At 44.7% G+C, this 16,064-nt stretch overlaps 1 pseudogene; it reads left to right on the top strand.

Moving 5' to 3' along the window:
• The first annotated feature begins 14,225 nt into the window (after positions 1-14,225).
• LOC133233976 (cAMP-regulated phosphoprotein 19-like) lies at positions 14,226-15,365 on the top strand (annotated as a pseudogene).
• The last annotated feature ends 699 nt before the right edge of the window (positions 15,366-16,064 follow it).

The following is a 16,064-nucleotide window of genomic DNA, read 5'->3' as shown; positions in this document are numbered from 1 at the left end:
ACGAGGAGCGGGGAGTATGGGTAGATATGGCTGCACGTGGCCACTCTGTGACCTCAGGCATGTTATTTTACTTCTCTGACCTTCAGTTTCCTCATCTGTAAAATGGGGTCAGTCAGTCAGGCAGTTCAGTCGCTCAGTAGAGTCTGACTCTTTGCAACCCCATGAATCGCAGCATGCCAGGCCTCCCTGTCCATCATCAGCTCCCGGAGTTCACCCAAACTCATGTCCATCAAGTCAGTGATGCCATCCAGCCATCTCATCCTCTGTCATCCCCTTCTCCTCCTGCCTCCAATCCCTCCCAGCATCAGAGTATTTTCCAATGAGTCAACTCTTCCCATGAGATGGCCAAAATATTGGAGTTTCAGCTTTAGCATCATTCCTTCCAGAACACCCAGGACTGATCTCCTTTAGAATGGACTGGTTGGATCTCCTTGCAGTCCAAGGGACTCTCAAGAGTCTTCTCCAACACCACAGTTCAAAAGCATCAATTCTTCGGTGCTCAGCTTTCTTCACAGTCCAACTCTCATGTCCATACATGACCACAGGAAAAATCATAGCCTTGACTAGATGGACTTTTGTTGGCAAAGTAATGTCTCTGCTTTTGAATATGCTATCTAGGTTGGCCATAACTTTCCTTCCAAGGAGTACGCCTCTTTTAATTTCATGGCTGCAATCACCATCTGCAGTGATTTTGGACACTGTTCCACTGTTTCCCCATCTATTTCCCGCAAAGTGTTGGGACCAGATGCCATGATCTTAGTTTTATGAATGTTGAGCTTTAAGCCAACTTTTTCACTCTCCACTTTCACTTTCATCAAGAGGCTTTTTAGTTCCTCTTCACTTTCTGCCATAAGGGTGGTGTCATCTGCATATCTGAGGTGACTGATATTTCTCCCGGCAATCTTGATTCCAGCTTGTGCTTCTTCCAGCCCAGCGTTTCTCATGATGTACTCTGCGTATAAGTTAAATAAGCAGGCTGACAATATACAGCCTTGACGTACTCCTTTTCCTATTTGGAACCAGTCTGTTGTTCCATGTCCAGTTCTAACTGTTGCTTCCTGACCTGCATATAGGTTTCTCAAGAGACAGGTCAGGTGGTCTGGTATGCCCATCTCTTTCAGAATTTTCCACAGTTTATTGTGATCCACACAGTCAAAGGTTTTGGCATAGTCAACAAAGCAGAAATAGATGTTTTTCTGGAACTCTCTTGCTTTTTCAATGATCCAGTGGATGTTGGCAATTTGATCTCTGGTTCCTCTGCCTTTTCTAAAACAACTTGAGCATCTGGAAGTTCACGGTTGACGTATTGCTGAAGCCTGGCTTGGAGAATGTTGAGCATTACTTTACTAGCGTGTGAGACGAGTGTAATTGTGCGGTAGTTTGAGCATTCTTTGGCATTGCCTTTCTTTGGGACTGGAATGAAAACTGACCTTTTCCAGTCCTGTGGCCACTGCTGAGTTTTCCAAATTTGCTGGCATATTGAGTGCAGCACTTTCATAACATCATCTTCCAGGATTTGAAATAGTTCAACTGGAATTTCATCACTTCCACTAGCTTTGTTCATAGTGATGCTTTCTAAGGCCCACTTGACTTCACAGTCCAGGATGTCTGGCTCTAGGTGAGTGATCACACCATCGTGATTATCTTGGTCGTGAAGATCTTTTTCGTACAGTTCTTTTGTGTATTCTTGCCACCTCTTCTTAATATCTTCTGTTTCTGTTAGGTCCATACCATTTCTGTCCTCTATCGAGCCCATCTTTGCATGAAATGTTCCCTTGGTAAAATGGGGTAGGGGGGTAAAAATAGTATCTACCTCTACTGTTGTAAGAATTTTTCTCTGGAAAAGGCTTAGAACAATATCTGGCACATAGTGCTGCTGCTGTTGCTGCTAAGTCGCTTCAGTCATGTCCGACTTTGTGCGACCCCATAGACGGCAGCCCACCAGGCTCTGCTGTCCCTGGGATTCTCCAGGCAAGAACACTGGAGTGGGTTGCCACCTCCTTCTCTAATGCATGAAAGTGAAAAGTGAAAGGGAAGTGCAATATGTGGTAAATAAGACACTTATCATTATGGCTTTATATTGGGAGTCTGTGTGTACACTGTGCCTTACCTGTTCCCAGGGCCTGCCTGCCTCTGCGTGTGGAGGGGAAGTCTAAGTCTATCTGTGTGTATGTGTCGTCTGATGATTTCTTTGTGCATTTCCATGTATGCTTGTTCTGTACGTCACTTCTGTGGGGATGGAGGCTCAGAAAGTGGTCTGAGTGAAGAGTTTGTGTACGGATGATGTTTGTGTAGTTGGGCACAGTCTCAGAACTGGGAGCCAGTATGTGGTAGGTACCCTTCTGTAGTGAACTGAGAAAAATGCTCTTGGCTGCTTGTCTTCCCTCCCCAACCACTCTGGGCCTGGCCAGACTTTCAGCACCTAACTAGGAGCAAGCAAATCAATTAACTCAATGGCTCAGGCAGCCAGGAGAGGGCGGCTCTGGGCTGGAATCCTAAGTCTAGACTGTTAATCTCTTGGGCCAAGAGAAATTCTTCCTACAACCCAGAAAAAACAATTATTTGAGACCTTATTAGGGAAGGGGGTGTCTGGGGGGCAGTGGGCAGGGGTAGGAAGGAGGGGAGGTGTTGAAGGGGCAGTAGGGTGAGTAGATGATCTCTCCTGGGATGTCAGGTAGCCGAGTCATAAACCAGTATTCTTTCAGTCTCCATCATGTGCTGCTGCTGCTGCTAAGTCACTTCAGTCGTGTCCAACTCTGTGCAACCCCATGGGCTGCAGCCCACCAGGCTCCTCCGTCCATGGGATTTTCCAGGCAAGAGTACTGGAGTGGGTTGCCATTGCCTTCTCCGCCATCATGTGCTAAGGTCCTGTTATTAGCCTATTAGGTCTTTACAGCAATGTGATGAGGTGGGTGGGCCTCCCAGGGGGCTCTAGTGGTAAAGAACCTGCCTGCCAATGCAGGATGACACAGGAGAAGTGGGTTCAATCCCTGAGTCGGGAAAATCTCCTGGAGGAGGGCATGGCAACCCAGTCCGTATTCTTGCCTGGAGAATCCCATGGACAGAGGAGCCTGGTGGGCTACAGTCCATGGAGTCACAAAGAATCAGACATGACGGAAGTGACTTAGCACACATGCACGTGACGAGTGGGTAGTGTTAGATTCCTTCAATCCCCGAGGAAACTGAAACTTAGGGAGGTGACATGATTGCTTCTGGTCACAGGATAAATCAGAACTGCCATTCACAGCAGGTCTGCCTGGCTCCATAGGCTTTGCTGCTTCCACTGTGGTCAAAGACCCACGTGAGTGTGGTTCCATCTGTCACCAGCTTCACTTCTCTGGGGCTAGAAAATCAAGGACTGTTTTCAAGACCCCCTCCACCTGCGTCTCCTGGGTCACAGCCATCCTTGAGAGACAGCACAAGAGTGAGAGAAGCAAAAATCCTTTTCCCCTGGCACAGCCACAAGGTGCCATTGATCTGACCCTGCCTTGGGTAGCTGCTTTCCAGATACTCCCACGGTCCCCTTCTCCATGTCCCAGACTACAGGACACAGGAGATCTGGGGGCCCTCCATTTCTGGGCTTTAGAGTGCTCTCTACCCTTACAGGGAATAGCAGCTTGAGCTCCAGAGCTCCATATATTCCATAAAACTAGCCCCGGCTATGACCCTCCTCCTGGGAAGATTCTGGAAGCACAGAGAAGTCTCTCTGGATTCCTTTTCCCCAGACCTCCACCACCCCACCATTACTGCCTTAAACTCTACTCACAGTCCCCCTAAAAGATAGGCTTACTGTTCGGAAATCCTTGAGAAAGCACAGAACAGGTACTCACTCACAATACAGGGACAGCAGCTCCCACCCTGAAAACAAAACCTGAAAGAAAGGTCAGGAAGGAACCTGGGGCCTGGGAGCAGATCACAAAGCAGGCTTTATTATCTTACAGTTTTGCTTAATCAAGCCTTCCTTCTTTCCTTCTAGAACTCGCGAACCAAAAAGCTACAAGACCCTTCGGAGACTTACTCTTTCAGGCCTTTGTTGGACAGAGAAAAAGCTGCAGGCCAGAGAGGTGGTCATCCTTGCCTGGCCTCCTCTTCCTCAAGCACAGAGCTCACAGACAGCTCCTACAGGCCTGCACACGCACACACACTCCGCTTCTTTCCCCACTACCTGCCTTCCTGTTCGTACCCGCTCAGGAGACATTTACCTGCTGCGAGATGTTTTGTCTCCTATTCATCATCATGGAACCACATATATGGGGAAGAATGTGGGGCTTAACCTTCATGTTCAGAATCATCCTCATCATAGCTAACATACAGGACTCTAACTTGGAGCCACCTTCACACACAGGACTGCCAGTGTGTCACAACAATTCTAGGAAGGAGTGACTATTGTTAAAATTATCCCTGTGTCTGGGACTTCCCTGGTGGTCCAATGATTAAGAATCCACCTTGCAATGCAGGGGATGTGGATTTGATCCCTGGTTAGGGACCTAAGATTCCACATGCCACAGAGCAACTAAGTCTACACCCTGCAACCACTGAGCCCTCGTGCCACAGCTAGAGAGTCCGTGCGCTGCAACAGAAGATCCTGCAGGACGCAGCGAAAATCTTGCATGCTGCAACTAAGATCCAATGCAGCCAAGTAGATAAAAGCTATACCTGTTTCACAGATGAAGACCTTGAGGCTTGGAGATATTAGGTAATTCGTTCCAGGTTTCACAGCTGGTGGAGCCAGGGTTTGAACCAGACTCTCTGCCCCCTGACTTGCTGGTAGTATCATTACACTATATGGCCTCCGAATCACTCACAAAGGGCATGTCACAGACAACTGTCCACCCAACACAAAGGAAGCTGTTGCTGGTGATGGGAGCATTAATCCCACTGTGAGTATCAGAGAGGAAACCGAAGGCCAATGACCTGTCTTCCAGCATGTAAGTGACAGAAATGGAGCTGGAAGCCAGGTCCCTTGACCCAGGCCAGGGGTCTTCCTGCTGGAGTTATTTGGGATGGGATTTCTCTTTGCCCACCTGAGGACCAGGGCTCTCCTCTGGCTCCTGCCTCCATCCCCTTCCCAGCCCATACCCTTTTCTCCAAAGGCAGTTGGAGACATTGTACAGAGGAGGCCAGAAGGGCTCTCAGCACCCACATCACCACCATAGGCTTCTGAGAGCTCGACTTTGGGGGGAGTTGAGCACCATGTTTCAGACAGCAGCTCAGGCCTGGGAAGACCAAGAAACTTGGCAAATCACAGTCAGATTTCAGGCCTCCTGATATCCAAACCCATCCTGTCTCCCCAGGCTCTCTTGCCTGACCCCCACCAGCTTCCTCTGAGCAAACAGGCACCCAGTGACACGGGGCAGGCCCATCCCTCCCTAACGTTCACTGAACACTTGCTTCTGGCCAGGCCTTGGGCTAAGCCATCTTCAGATCATATCAGATCAGATCAGTCCCTCAGTCGTGTCCGACTCTTTGTGACCCCATGAATCGCAGCACGCCAGGCCTCCCTGTCCATCACCAACTCCTGGAGTCCATCGAGACTCACATCCATTGAGTCAGTGATGCCATCCAGCCATCTCATCCTCTGTCATCCCCTTCTCCTCTTGCCCCCAATCCCTCCCAGCATCAGTCTTTTCCAATGAGTCAACTCTTCGCATGAGGTGGCCAAAGTACTGGAGTTTCAGCTTCAGCATCATTCCCTCCAAAGAAATCCCAGGGCTGATCTCCTTCAGAATGGACTGGTTGGATCTCCTTGCAGTCCAAGGGACTCTCAAGAGTCTTCTCCAACACCACAGTTCAAAAGCATCAATTCTTCGGCGCTCAGCCTTCTTCACAGTCCAACTCTCACATGCATACATGACCACAGGAAAAACCATAGCCTTAACTAGACGAACCTTTGTTGGCAAAGTAATGTCTCTGCTTTTGAATATGCTATCTAGGTTGGTCATAACTTTCCTTCCAAGGAGTAAGCGTCTTTTAATTTCATGGCTGCAGTCCCCATCTGTAGTGATTTTGGAGCCCAGAAAAATAAAGTCTGACACTGTTTCCACTGTTTCCCCATCTATTTCCCATGAAGTGATGGGACCGGATGCCATGATCTTTGTTTTCTGAATGTTGAGCCTTAAGCCAACTTTTTCACTCTCCACTTTCACTTTCATCAAGAGGCTTTTGAGTTCCTCTTCACTTTCTGCCATAAGGGTGGTGTCATCTGCATATCTGAGGTGACTGATATTTCTCCCGGCAATCTTGATTCCAGCTTGTGTTTCTTCCAGTCCAGCGTTTCTCATGATGTACTCTGCATATATGTTAAACAAACAGGGTGACAATATACAGCCTTGACGAACTCCTTTTCCTATTTGGAACCAGTCTGTTGTTCCATGTCCAGTTTTAACTGTTGCTTCCTGACCTGCATACAGGTTTCTCAAGAGGCAGATCAGGTGGTCTGGTATTCCCATCTCTTGAAGAATTTCCCACAGTTTATTGTGATCTACACAGTCAAAGGCTTTGGCATAGTCAATAAAGCAGAAATAGATGTTTTTTTGGAACTCTCTTGCTTTTTCCATGATCCAGTGGATGTTGGCAATTTGACCTCTGGTTCCTCTGCCTTTTCTAAAACCAGCTTGAACATCAGGAAGTTCACAGTTCACATATTGCTGAAGCCTGGCTTGGAGAATGTTGAGCATTACTTTACTAGCGTGTGAGATGAGTGCAATTGTGCGGTAGTTTGAGCATTCTTTGGCATTGCCTTTCTTTGGGATTGGAATGAAAACTGACCTTTTCCAGTCCTGTGGCCACTGCTGAGTTTTCCAAATTTGCTGGCATATTGAGTGTAGCACTTTCACAGCATCATCCTTCAGGATTTAGAATAGCTCAACTGGAATTCTATCACCTCCACTAGCTTTGTTCGTAGTGATGCTTTCTAAGGCCCACTTGACTTCACAGTCCAGGATGTCTGGCTCTAGGTGAGTGATCACACCATCGTGATTATCTTGGTCGTGAAGATCTTTTTGTACAGTTCCTCTGTGTATTCTTGCCACCTCTTCTTAATATCTTCTGCTTCTGTTAGGTCCATACCATTTCTGTCCTTTATCGAGCCCATCTTTGCATGAAATGTTCCTTTGGTATCTCTGATTTTCTTGAAGAGATCTCTAGTCTTTCCCATTCTGTTGTTTTCCTCTATTTCTTTGCATTGATCGCTGAAGAAGGCTTTTTTATCTCTTCTTGCTATTCTTTGGAACTCTGCATTCAGATGTTTATATCTTTCCATCTTAAGAGGTCTCATTAAAAGTTCCCCAAAACCCCAGGAAAGGCTGGATTACATAATATGTGGATACCAGTGCAAAATGAAATCTGGTGTCCCTTGCTCAAAAATTAGTAAGAATTTCAAGATGGCAGTGTCAAAGCCTGAAACCAAGGCTGGGGCCCCACCGGGTACATCTCATGAAGCTGACTCTCCATCTGAGGTGTTGAGGCAGGTCTTTTTACCATCTTTCAGCAGCTCAGAAACAAATAAATTAATAACCTAAATGAGTTAATACATCTAGTAGGAGGTGAGACTGAGACTTAAACCCACTAGTCCATGAGACTAGTTATCGACGTTTGCTCTGTGAGTCTGTCCAGATGGGATGAACTTACTTGTTGGTTACTTTGTTTATAGTGGACATGTGACAAAGGTCATTCTGTGTTAAGAAACGCACAGTCTATAGCACTCTTGTCCTTGATGGGTTCAATACGATCATTATAGAAGGATGAGAAAAAGTAGCCCTTTAAAAACAAAACCGCCTGGGAGCCTTTGTTTCTTTCTAACCCACACCCTCATAGCTGCAGGGGATAACCTGCCAAGCTTACATCCCAGGAGGGGAGGAGATCATAAAAAAGACCCATGCTGATGGCTTTAGGGACAGTTGTGTTTCTCCTATTCCAGAAGGGGAATCCCCAGCTGGCTCAGGTGGCCTGGATGTGGTTCTGAGCAGTCTGGCCCCAGGCACTGGCATTCCTGGCTGACTTCTGTCAGTCAGCAGCCTCACAGGGTCTACCTTCTAGAGTGTGGTTTCAGCCTATCACTATCCCTCCCTTTGCCAAGATCAGGATACTGAGCAAAGCGAGAAAGAAAGGGAGAGAAGGAAAGAGGGAAACACTGAGCTCCAAAAGGAATACAATCACCAACCCAAGATTGGGTGGTTTTGCAGAAAGGCTGGCCTCTTACCAGATGGTCCAGGCTAAGGCTGGGGGCCCTGCTTGGACATGGTGCCTTCACTGAAACAAGGCTAAGGAGGAGAGGAGGATGAAGGGAGGCGACACACAGTCTTTCCTTGACCAAGCTTTAGCCAGCCTCCTCTGAGCCCTTTCTCAACTAGACCTCTGTCTTAGCCTGTAGATTTGAGCAAAACACTAACATAGTTTCTCACATCTCAAGTCCACATCCCTAGGATCACCCCAGCCCCGCTTAAAGTGTCTACCTGAAAATACTTAAGGCTGCTGAAAGAATTTACTTTTTGTTCCAACCAACACCTGAAGATAGGGCCAGCCTCCTATCTTCCAGCCTCCGTGGCAGGGCAGGAGCCTACCTTGGATAAGAACCCATTAGCAAACCCTGATGGATTTCTCATAGACCAACCCCCTCTTCCAGCCTTTTGCAATTTTTCACCTCGCTGACTCTTATGAGCTCTCCTTACTCCCTCACTCTCCCTTTAAGATGTCTGGTCACCTCTGTACAAATTGCAGTTGAGTTCAGTTCATGCGACTGATACAAAAGATAATATTTGTTAAAATCTGTCCTCTCCACTTTACCTCATGTCCGACTTTGTTCATCTTTGACTTATGATCAGCAATGGGAGGAGAGCTACCAAACCTGGAACAGTAACAAGGAGGGAGCACAGAGTGGGATGGCTGGAGAGACTTCTTGGAGCCTGTGGCATCTTATCTGAGCCCTGTAGGATGAGTACCAAGAAGAAAAGGATCAGGAAAGTCTGCTTGGAAGAGGAAATGGTCTCAAAGATAGAGAGAGGAGGTGAATGACGCAAGTGCATTTGGGGGAAAGGTGAGCAGCTGGGAGGCAGAATGAACCAGGACAGTGACACGAGCAAAGCCCTAGAGACAGGAGACAGGAAAGACCCTGTAGCCACCTAAGGCAGGTCCATGTGCTGGACTTTCATGGAGGAGTCAGCATGAGTGAAAGACTAAAAGGGAAGCTCATGTCAGACTGTGAGTAGCCTCAAACTTCCACCGAGGAGTCTGAGGGATTCTCTTGGCCAAAGGGAACCTCCATGATCCTGTTCCCTGGCCGGAGAGATTCAGATGGAAAATAGCAAAAGTGTAAAAGAGTGCATCAAGCAAGGCCAGAGAAAACAAGGATGTGAGTCAGGAGCCGGTAAGGGGCCAGGAGATGGAGGAAGAGATCCTATGGATGGACAGCTCCTCTCTCCACCTAGAAACCTAGAAAGAGCAGGTTGGCAGAAGGCTAGTTTGGGGAGAGTTGGCTGGTGATCAGTTCCTGGCAACCATTTCCATGGGATAAAGGGAAGCATTTCTATTCATAGTCCCGAAGAATGAGGAAAAGAATACCACTCATTTGTAACTTACTTGTTGACCACAGCCATGAAATTAAAAGATGCTTACTCCTTGGAAGGAAAGTTATGACCAACCTAGATAGCATATTCAAAAGCAGAGACATTATTTTGCCAACAAAGGTCCGTCTAGTCAAGGCTATGGTTTTTCCTGTGGTCATGTATGGATGTGAGAGTTGGACTGTGAAGAAGGCTGAGCACCGAAGAATTGATGCTTTTGAACTGTGGTGTTGGAGAAGACTCTTGAGAGTCCCTTGGACCGCAAGGAGATCCAACCAGTCCATTCTGAAGGAGATCAGCCCTGGGATTTCTTTGGAAGGAATGATGCTAAAGCTGAAACTCCAGTACTTTGGCCACCTCATGCGAAGAGTTGACTCATTGGAAAAGACTCTGATGCTGGGAGGGATTGGGGGCAGGAGGAGAAGGGGACGACAGAGGATGAGATGGCTGGATGGCATCACTGACTCGATGGACGTGAGTCTGAGTGAACTCTGGGAGTTGGTGATGGACAGGGAGGCCTGGCGTGCTGGGATTCATGGGGTCGCGAAGAGTCGGACACGACTGAGCGACTGATCTGATCTGATCTGATTGTGGGCAACCATCCTGTTATGTAGGTTGTATCCTTTCTGGGGTTGGCTTTCTCTGCTGTGCTCCCGCACCAGAGGTCTGAGAATGTGGGCACGAAATTGGTTTGCCCTGACTCATTTGGTCCTAGCATTTCCCTTGAGCGGTATTTCTATATGCAAATAAGAGGAACATCAGCTATCAGAGTTCATTTTGACTTGCCAGCGGGAAATGGGACATTGTAAAAAGTCCTCCATCCTGCACAGATGTGTGGGTGTGTGTGTGGGGGCCGGTTTTCAGATTTGGGGGGCCAGTTACAGCCCCTTTACCAACCACAGATGCTTACCTTTATGATACTAAAACAAGCAGAAAAGAAAATATCATATATCCTCAAACATGAGGCCGTCTCTTCAGAAAGTTGTAGTCCTGATCTTTTAAAGGTTTTGAAGGATGTCTTTAATTCTTTCCAATATTGGTTTGTAAAAAGCTAAATGTGTGTGTGTTTCTCATAACAAAGACTACGGACTTGGGGATTTTGTTGTCTGTTCATCACCTGGAAACAAAATAGGAGACATCAATGACACCAAGTGCTTGGCTCTATTCAAAGCCCATGAACTGAGTTTTTCAAAAGAATCTACAGAGGATCCTCTTTCACCAGAAAACATCTTCTAGAGGCTAGAGTTACTAGCAAATTCCAAAAATAGATAATGAATGAGATGATAGAATCTGGGTTGTCACCTCTTGTCCAATGGGATTACCCCGGGTCTAATCTCAGACAGATTGTGATTAATGTGATTGCGGATGGGGCATTAATCCGATTCAGGAGAGAATCCAGGCAGATTTTCATCTGCGCCGAGTTTGTAATGGGTTTGGAGGCAGCAGAAAAGCAGCTTGTACCAGATTTTGCCGCATCACTGTGATGAGGTCTATTTTGATCGACTTGAGTTATGGACAGTATAAATTATTTATAGCTACTTTAAACATGCCTTACACTTGTAGAGACCTTCAGAACAAAATAATAACACCCCTCTTGCTGTTGTAGGAATCTCATTCAGCTGAATCCTGGTGCCCACAAATTGTAAAAAGCAAGGGAGAGAAGAAATTTTAAGAGTGGTAACTTCAGCATTAAGTGCTCACTGAACATTACAAGGGGCAAGAGGGTGCAGGAGGCAGACCAGTGCAGGAGGCTGAGGTACACTGGGTGGTCCAGGCCCTGGAGGGATTCACTCTAGATGGGGGATGAGGAGACGGACCCAGACTCAGGAAGGCAAAGGCAGCCACGGGAGGCAGTGTGTGATGAGGCTCAGACAAGCTGAGCACGGAGGAGAATTCTCCATGAGCCAAACAGCATTTGTGAAGGAGGTAGAATTTGAGCAGGGTCTTTAAGGGTGAGACAGCTCCGAATGTGAGTGAGGAGGGAGAATGTGTGGGAGCAAAGGCTGGACACAGGTAGTACTGGACAAGGAAGTAAGGCCTGGCGGGGCTAGGGGTCAGGGATGGTGGCGGGTGGCACTGTCATACACTGAGCAGCCACTCTGTGCTGGGAAGTGTCCATCTGTCTCACTCAGTCCTTATGTATCAGCAGGATGCTTTGGGCTAAAAAAGGCCCAGGTGAAAGGGGCACAACCAGAAAATGAGCTGGCTCAAAGAACAAGCACAGAGGCAGGGCAGATCTCGAGTCAGACGATCCAGGCATTCAGAGGTATCAGCACAGTCTTTCAGTGTCTCTGCTCTGCTATCCACAGACTCAGCTTCATTCTGAGGGTGCTTCTTATGGTCACACAACAGCTGCCAAAATACACGTCTCCTTGACTGTGACCAATGGGAGAAGCTGGCTTCCTGGGGTTCTCATCAAAGAGCAAGAAAGCTTCTTATCACAATCCCCTGGAAAACCTCTTTTCTGTTTCACTGGCCCAACTTATCTTAGATTTGTCCATTCCTGAACCAATTACTGCAAGGAATTTGGGATTCTCTTGTTGGTTTAGACTAATCAGCATAGGTACATACATCCCACAAGGGGATACTGATAATTGTTTAAGAACTGATTCTCACAGAATGCTTTCATTGATTTTTGCCAGACTCTTACTGATTTATGGTTGCACAAGTAAGTTAAAAAAAAATCTTCTTATAATCTAGTAAATAAACAATTATCGAAATATACTAGTTAGGATGTCTTAAATGAAAATATTTAAAACCCTGTCATTAATCCAACAAGATACGTGGAAGGTGTACATGACTAAACCTATCTTGACAAGGTCATGAAAAAGACACACAGTTCTAAACATGTTCTGGTATGGAAATACGGGAAATCAATTCTATAATCTATATATGTGTAAATCTATAAATATATTTCAGTGTGCCACAGATACAATGAAATTGCCAATGGAATTTGACAAAACAATTCCAAAGATAAAATGAAAGAAGAAATGTTTGAGAATCATGAGCAAAGTTTATGAAAGAAGAGAAATGAAGGGTGATTTTTTTCCTACTGTGCTCAAATGCATCGTAGAGTTCTGACAATGAAAAGAGTTTGATACTAAAGCAGAAGAGGATAGACCTAATGTAACACATGGAAAAGGCCAAATTTAGACTTTTGATCTGATATAAATTCAGTTGAAAACCAAATGATTATTCAGTAGATATCATTTGTACATTTGAAAGCAGTGAAAGTTGGGCTTTTCTGCACCACCGTTTACCAAAAACCTCTTCAGTTGGATTAAAGATTTAAATGTAATGATGAAACCACACAAGTACTAGACAAAATGTATGTGACTCATGCTGTCACTTTGGGATGAGGATGGGCTTTCCAAGTGGCACCACAAAGGGAAAGACCAATGGATTTGACCACATGAAAATGCAATGCTGTTTATTATTTATGACAGACAAAGGGGTTGTTGATATCTTTAAAACAAAAAGTATTAAGAACCCAAATAAGAAAATGATGAATGCAGAAACATGAGCTGGAAAGAAGAAAAAACCATGGTTAATAACACATGGAAAATTTGTAGTCTTGTTAGTTGTATTAGCACACAACTCAGTGGCTTAAGACAACACCCATTTATTATTTAAGAGTTTCTGTAACTCAGAAGTCTGGGCATGGCTTACTTGGGTTCTCTGCTCAGGGCCTTACAGGGCTGATGATGGCCAGACTGCATTCTCATATAGAGGTGTGGCAGGGAAGGATAAATTTCTGAACTCCCATATTGGTGATGGAATTCATTTACTTGCAGCTTCATTTCATGATGATTTACTTCCTAAAAGTCAGTAACAGTTTCTACTGCTCTGAGTCTCTCTAACTTCAGCAAGCCCGTTTAGAGGGCTCACCTAATTAGGTAAGGCCCACCGAGGATAATCTCCATTTTGATTAACTGAAAATCGATTGATTAGGGACTTTAATTACATCTGCAAGGTCCTTTTACTTTTGCCATATTCTGTTCATTAGAAACAAGTCACAGGTATTCATGGGGGCTGAATTATACAAGGGTTTGGATCACTGTGGATCACTACCACATTAGTAACTAAAGCATCATATAGCAAAAGTATTTTTTTTAATTTATTTATTTTTGGTTGCACTGGCTCTTCATTGCTTAGCTTGTTGGATGGAGTGTCAAGGATACAACATTCTGAAAAGCCACAACAATCTGAGATGCAGGTTGGTGAATTTTGTCAAAGCCTTAAAACTGTAATCTCCTTGATCAAGTAAATCCTCTGCCAGAAATTATTCTGCAGAAATACTTATAGATAATGTACACAAAGACTTAATCATGAGGTTGTACATGGCAGCTTTATTTATAGTACCAGAAACTTGGAGGAAAAAGGGAAAATGAGCAAAAGTGAAAGAATGGTTAAATAAACTGTGGTTTATTTATTCCATCCATATGACGGAAGTGCACTGGATCAGACTATTTTGGAGTCTGGGCTCCAGAGCCAGGCTCCCCTGGTCAGAAAGACTCCACTACTTAGCAGCTCGGTAAAATGGGTGTATATCTTAAACTGTCTGAACCTCAGTTACAAAGAGGAAATAATAACAGTACTCACTTTACAAGGTTGTTTGTGGATTAAGTGGCTCATACATGTAAATGCTTACCCCAGGAGCTAGACCAAGTCAGCACTTAATTGTATAGGAGGAGGAGGATAGGATATTATGAAATTACCACACAACTTATACAGAATGTTAAAAAGTTAAGTGATAAACTCAGAAAGCAGGATAGAAGGGCATCTCTTAGACAATATTTATTTTCACTTGAGAAGTGAGACTATAGAAGATTACTATTTTCTTCTTTGTGAGTTTTTTTTTTTCTTTGTGAGTTTTTATATTTACCAATTGTCCTGCACCTATATACTAATGACTTTACAGGGAAAATATCCTAACTGATATTTTTTTAAAAGAAAGGAAAAGTGGGAGCCCTAAAAGACAGGGAAGACCCCAGGGGTGAGGTGGGGATTGAACTGTTCTTGTATGACAGTGGTTCTGAAACATTTGGAATTCAAAATCAAGGAAAACCCAGTAGGGACATCACACAGGACTGCCACTATTCCATGATGCCAGGTGACACATTAAAAAAATTCCACTGTCTCGGGCACGTCTCTTCTCAGCCTCTTGTCCGCAGAGGGAGCAGTATGTCTGCGGAAGTCCCCCAGGCAGCCTCCGCAGAGGAGCAGAAGGAAATGGAAGATAAAGTGATTAGTCCAGAGAAAGCTGAAGAAGCAAAAGTTAAAAGCAAGATATCCTCATCTGGGACAAAATCCTGGAGGTTCAGATTTTTTAAGTAAACGATTGCATAAAGGGTAAAAATATTTTGATTCTGGGGATTACAACATGGCTAAAGCAAAATGAAGAACAAGCAACTTCCTACTGCAACCCCAGATAAGACAGAGGTCACTGGTGACTACATCCCACTCCACAGGACCTTCCTCAGTGGAAACCATCTCTTGTTGCTAGCAAGCTGGCTGGCTGATTAAAAAGAGCTGAACCGCATAAACCTTCTAATTCCCATTATTTCTCCTAAATATGTTACTCCTCTGCTTTTTATTTCCTTTTACTCATTAAGTCATTTGAGAGTGATGGCTTTGCAGATAGCGGTAGTGTGTGCTGCTATTGTAAGGGAATATACATGTGTAGAGTTTTTGATTAGTTTAACAGTGCACTGATGAAAAGAACATGTTAGAGCAACATAAAGTAATCTACTTGAGAATAATTGTATATATTACCTAACTCCTAGTGTAGGGCTGGATCCAACAAGTAACAAGTTTCACAGTTTTAATGTTGACTTTCTTTAATATATTTTAATTACAGCTTCGTATATTACTCTTATTTCATATAACCTCTACTGTTAATTTCTGGATTTTCCTTTTGGGTGTTGTAAAACAGAAGTTTAAGACCACAAGTTAGAAGAAAGGTCACATGTTTCAAACACAAATAGATGGGGCTCCAAAAGATTTGTACCCTATGCTTGAACTTGAAAGGCCTTAAATCTGTTTCAGCTTTAACAATAGAATTTTATTTGGGCAATATTTGCCCATTCTGGTGTAACTTACATGACTCTATTGCTTACTAACAGCTGTTGTTGAAGCTAGTATTCTTATTCAGTTCGATAGTGTTCAGAATACCTTTTGTCACTGAAGATGTGAATGAAGTGTGCATGTGCGTTGACTGTTGAATTCACTTTTGTGCCATTTTTGTAAATACAATAGTTTTGCACAAACGCTCACAACTCTCTGTATTACTTTCACATATTAAAGAGTAGATAATGTGCCAACCAGAAGCACAAGCGTTCCTACAAAAGACTCTGTATGTCATTAGAGCTTTTGTATAGTAAGAGTAGTTTATTGTCTTGGGGTTATAGAATACCAGACTGAAATCTTTGCTCGGTCTGCCATAACTTACGCTTTTTCATTTGTTACTAGTACCCGTGACATTCAGTGGCCTTGTGCAAATAT

The sequence above is a fragment of the Bos javanicus genome, chromosome 21 (genome assembly GCF_032452875.1).
Source record: "Bos javanicus breed banteng chromosome 21, ARS-OSU_banteng_1.0, whole genome shotgun sequence".
Taxonomy (NCBI): domain Eukaryota; kingdom Metazoa; phylum Chordata; class Mammalia; order Artiodactyla; family Bovidae; genus Bos; species Bos javanicus.
This window is presented reverse-complemented; position numbering and strand designations above follow the sequence as displayed.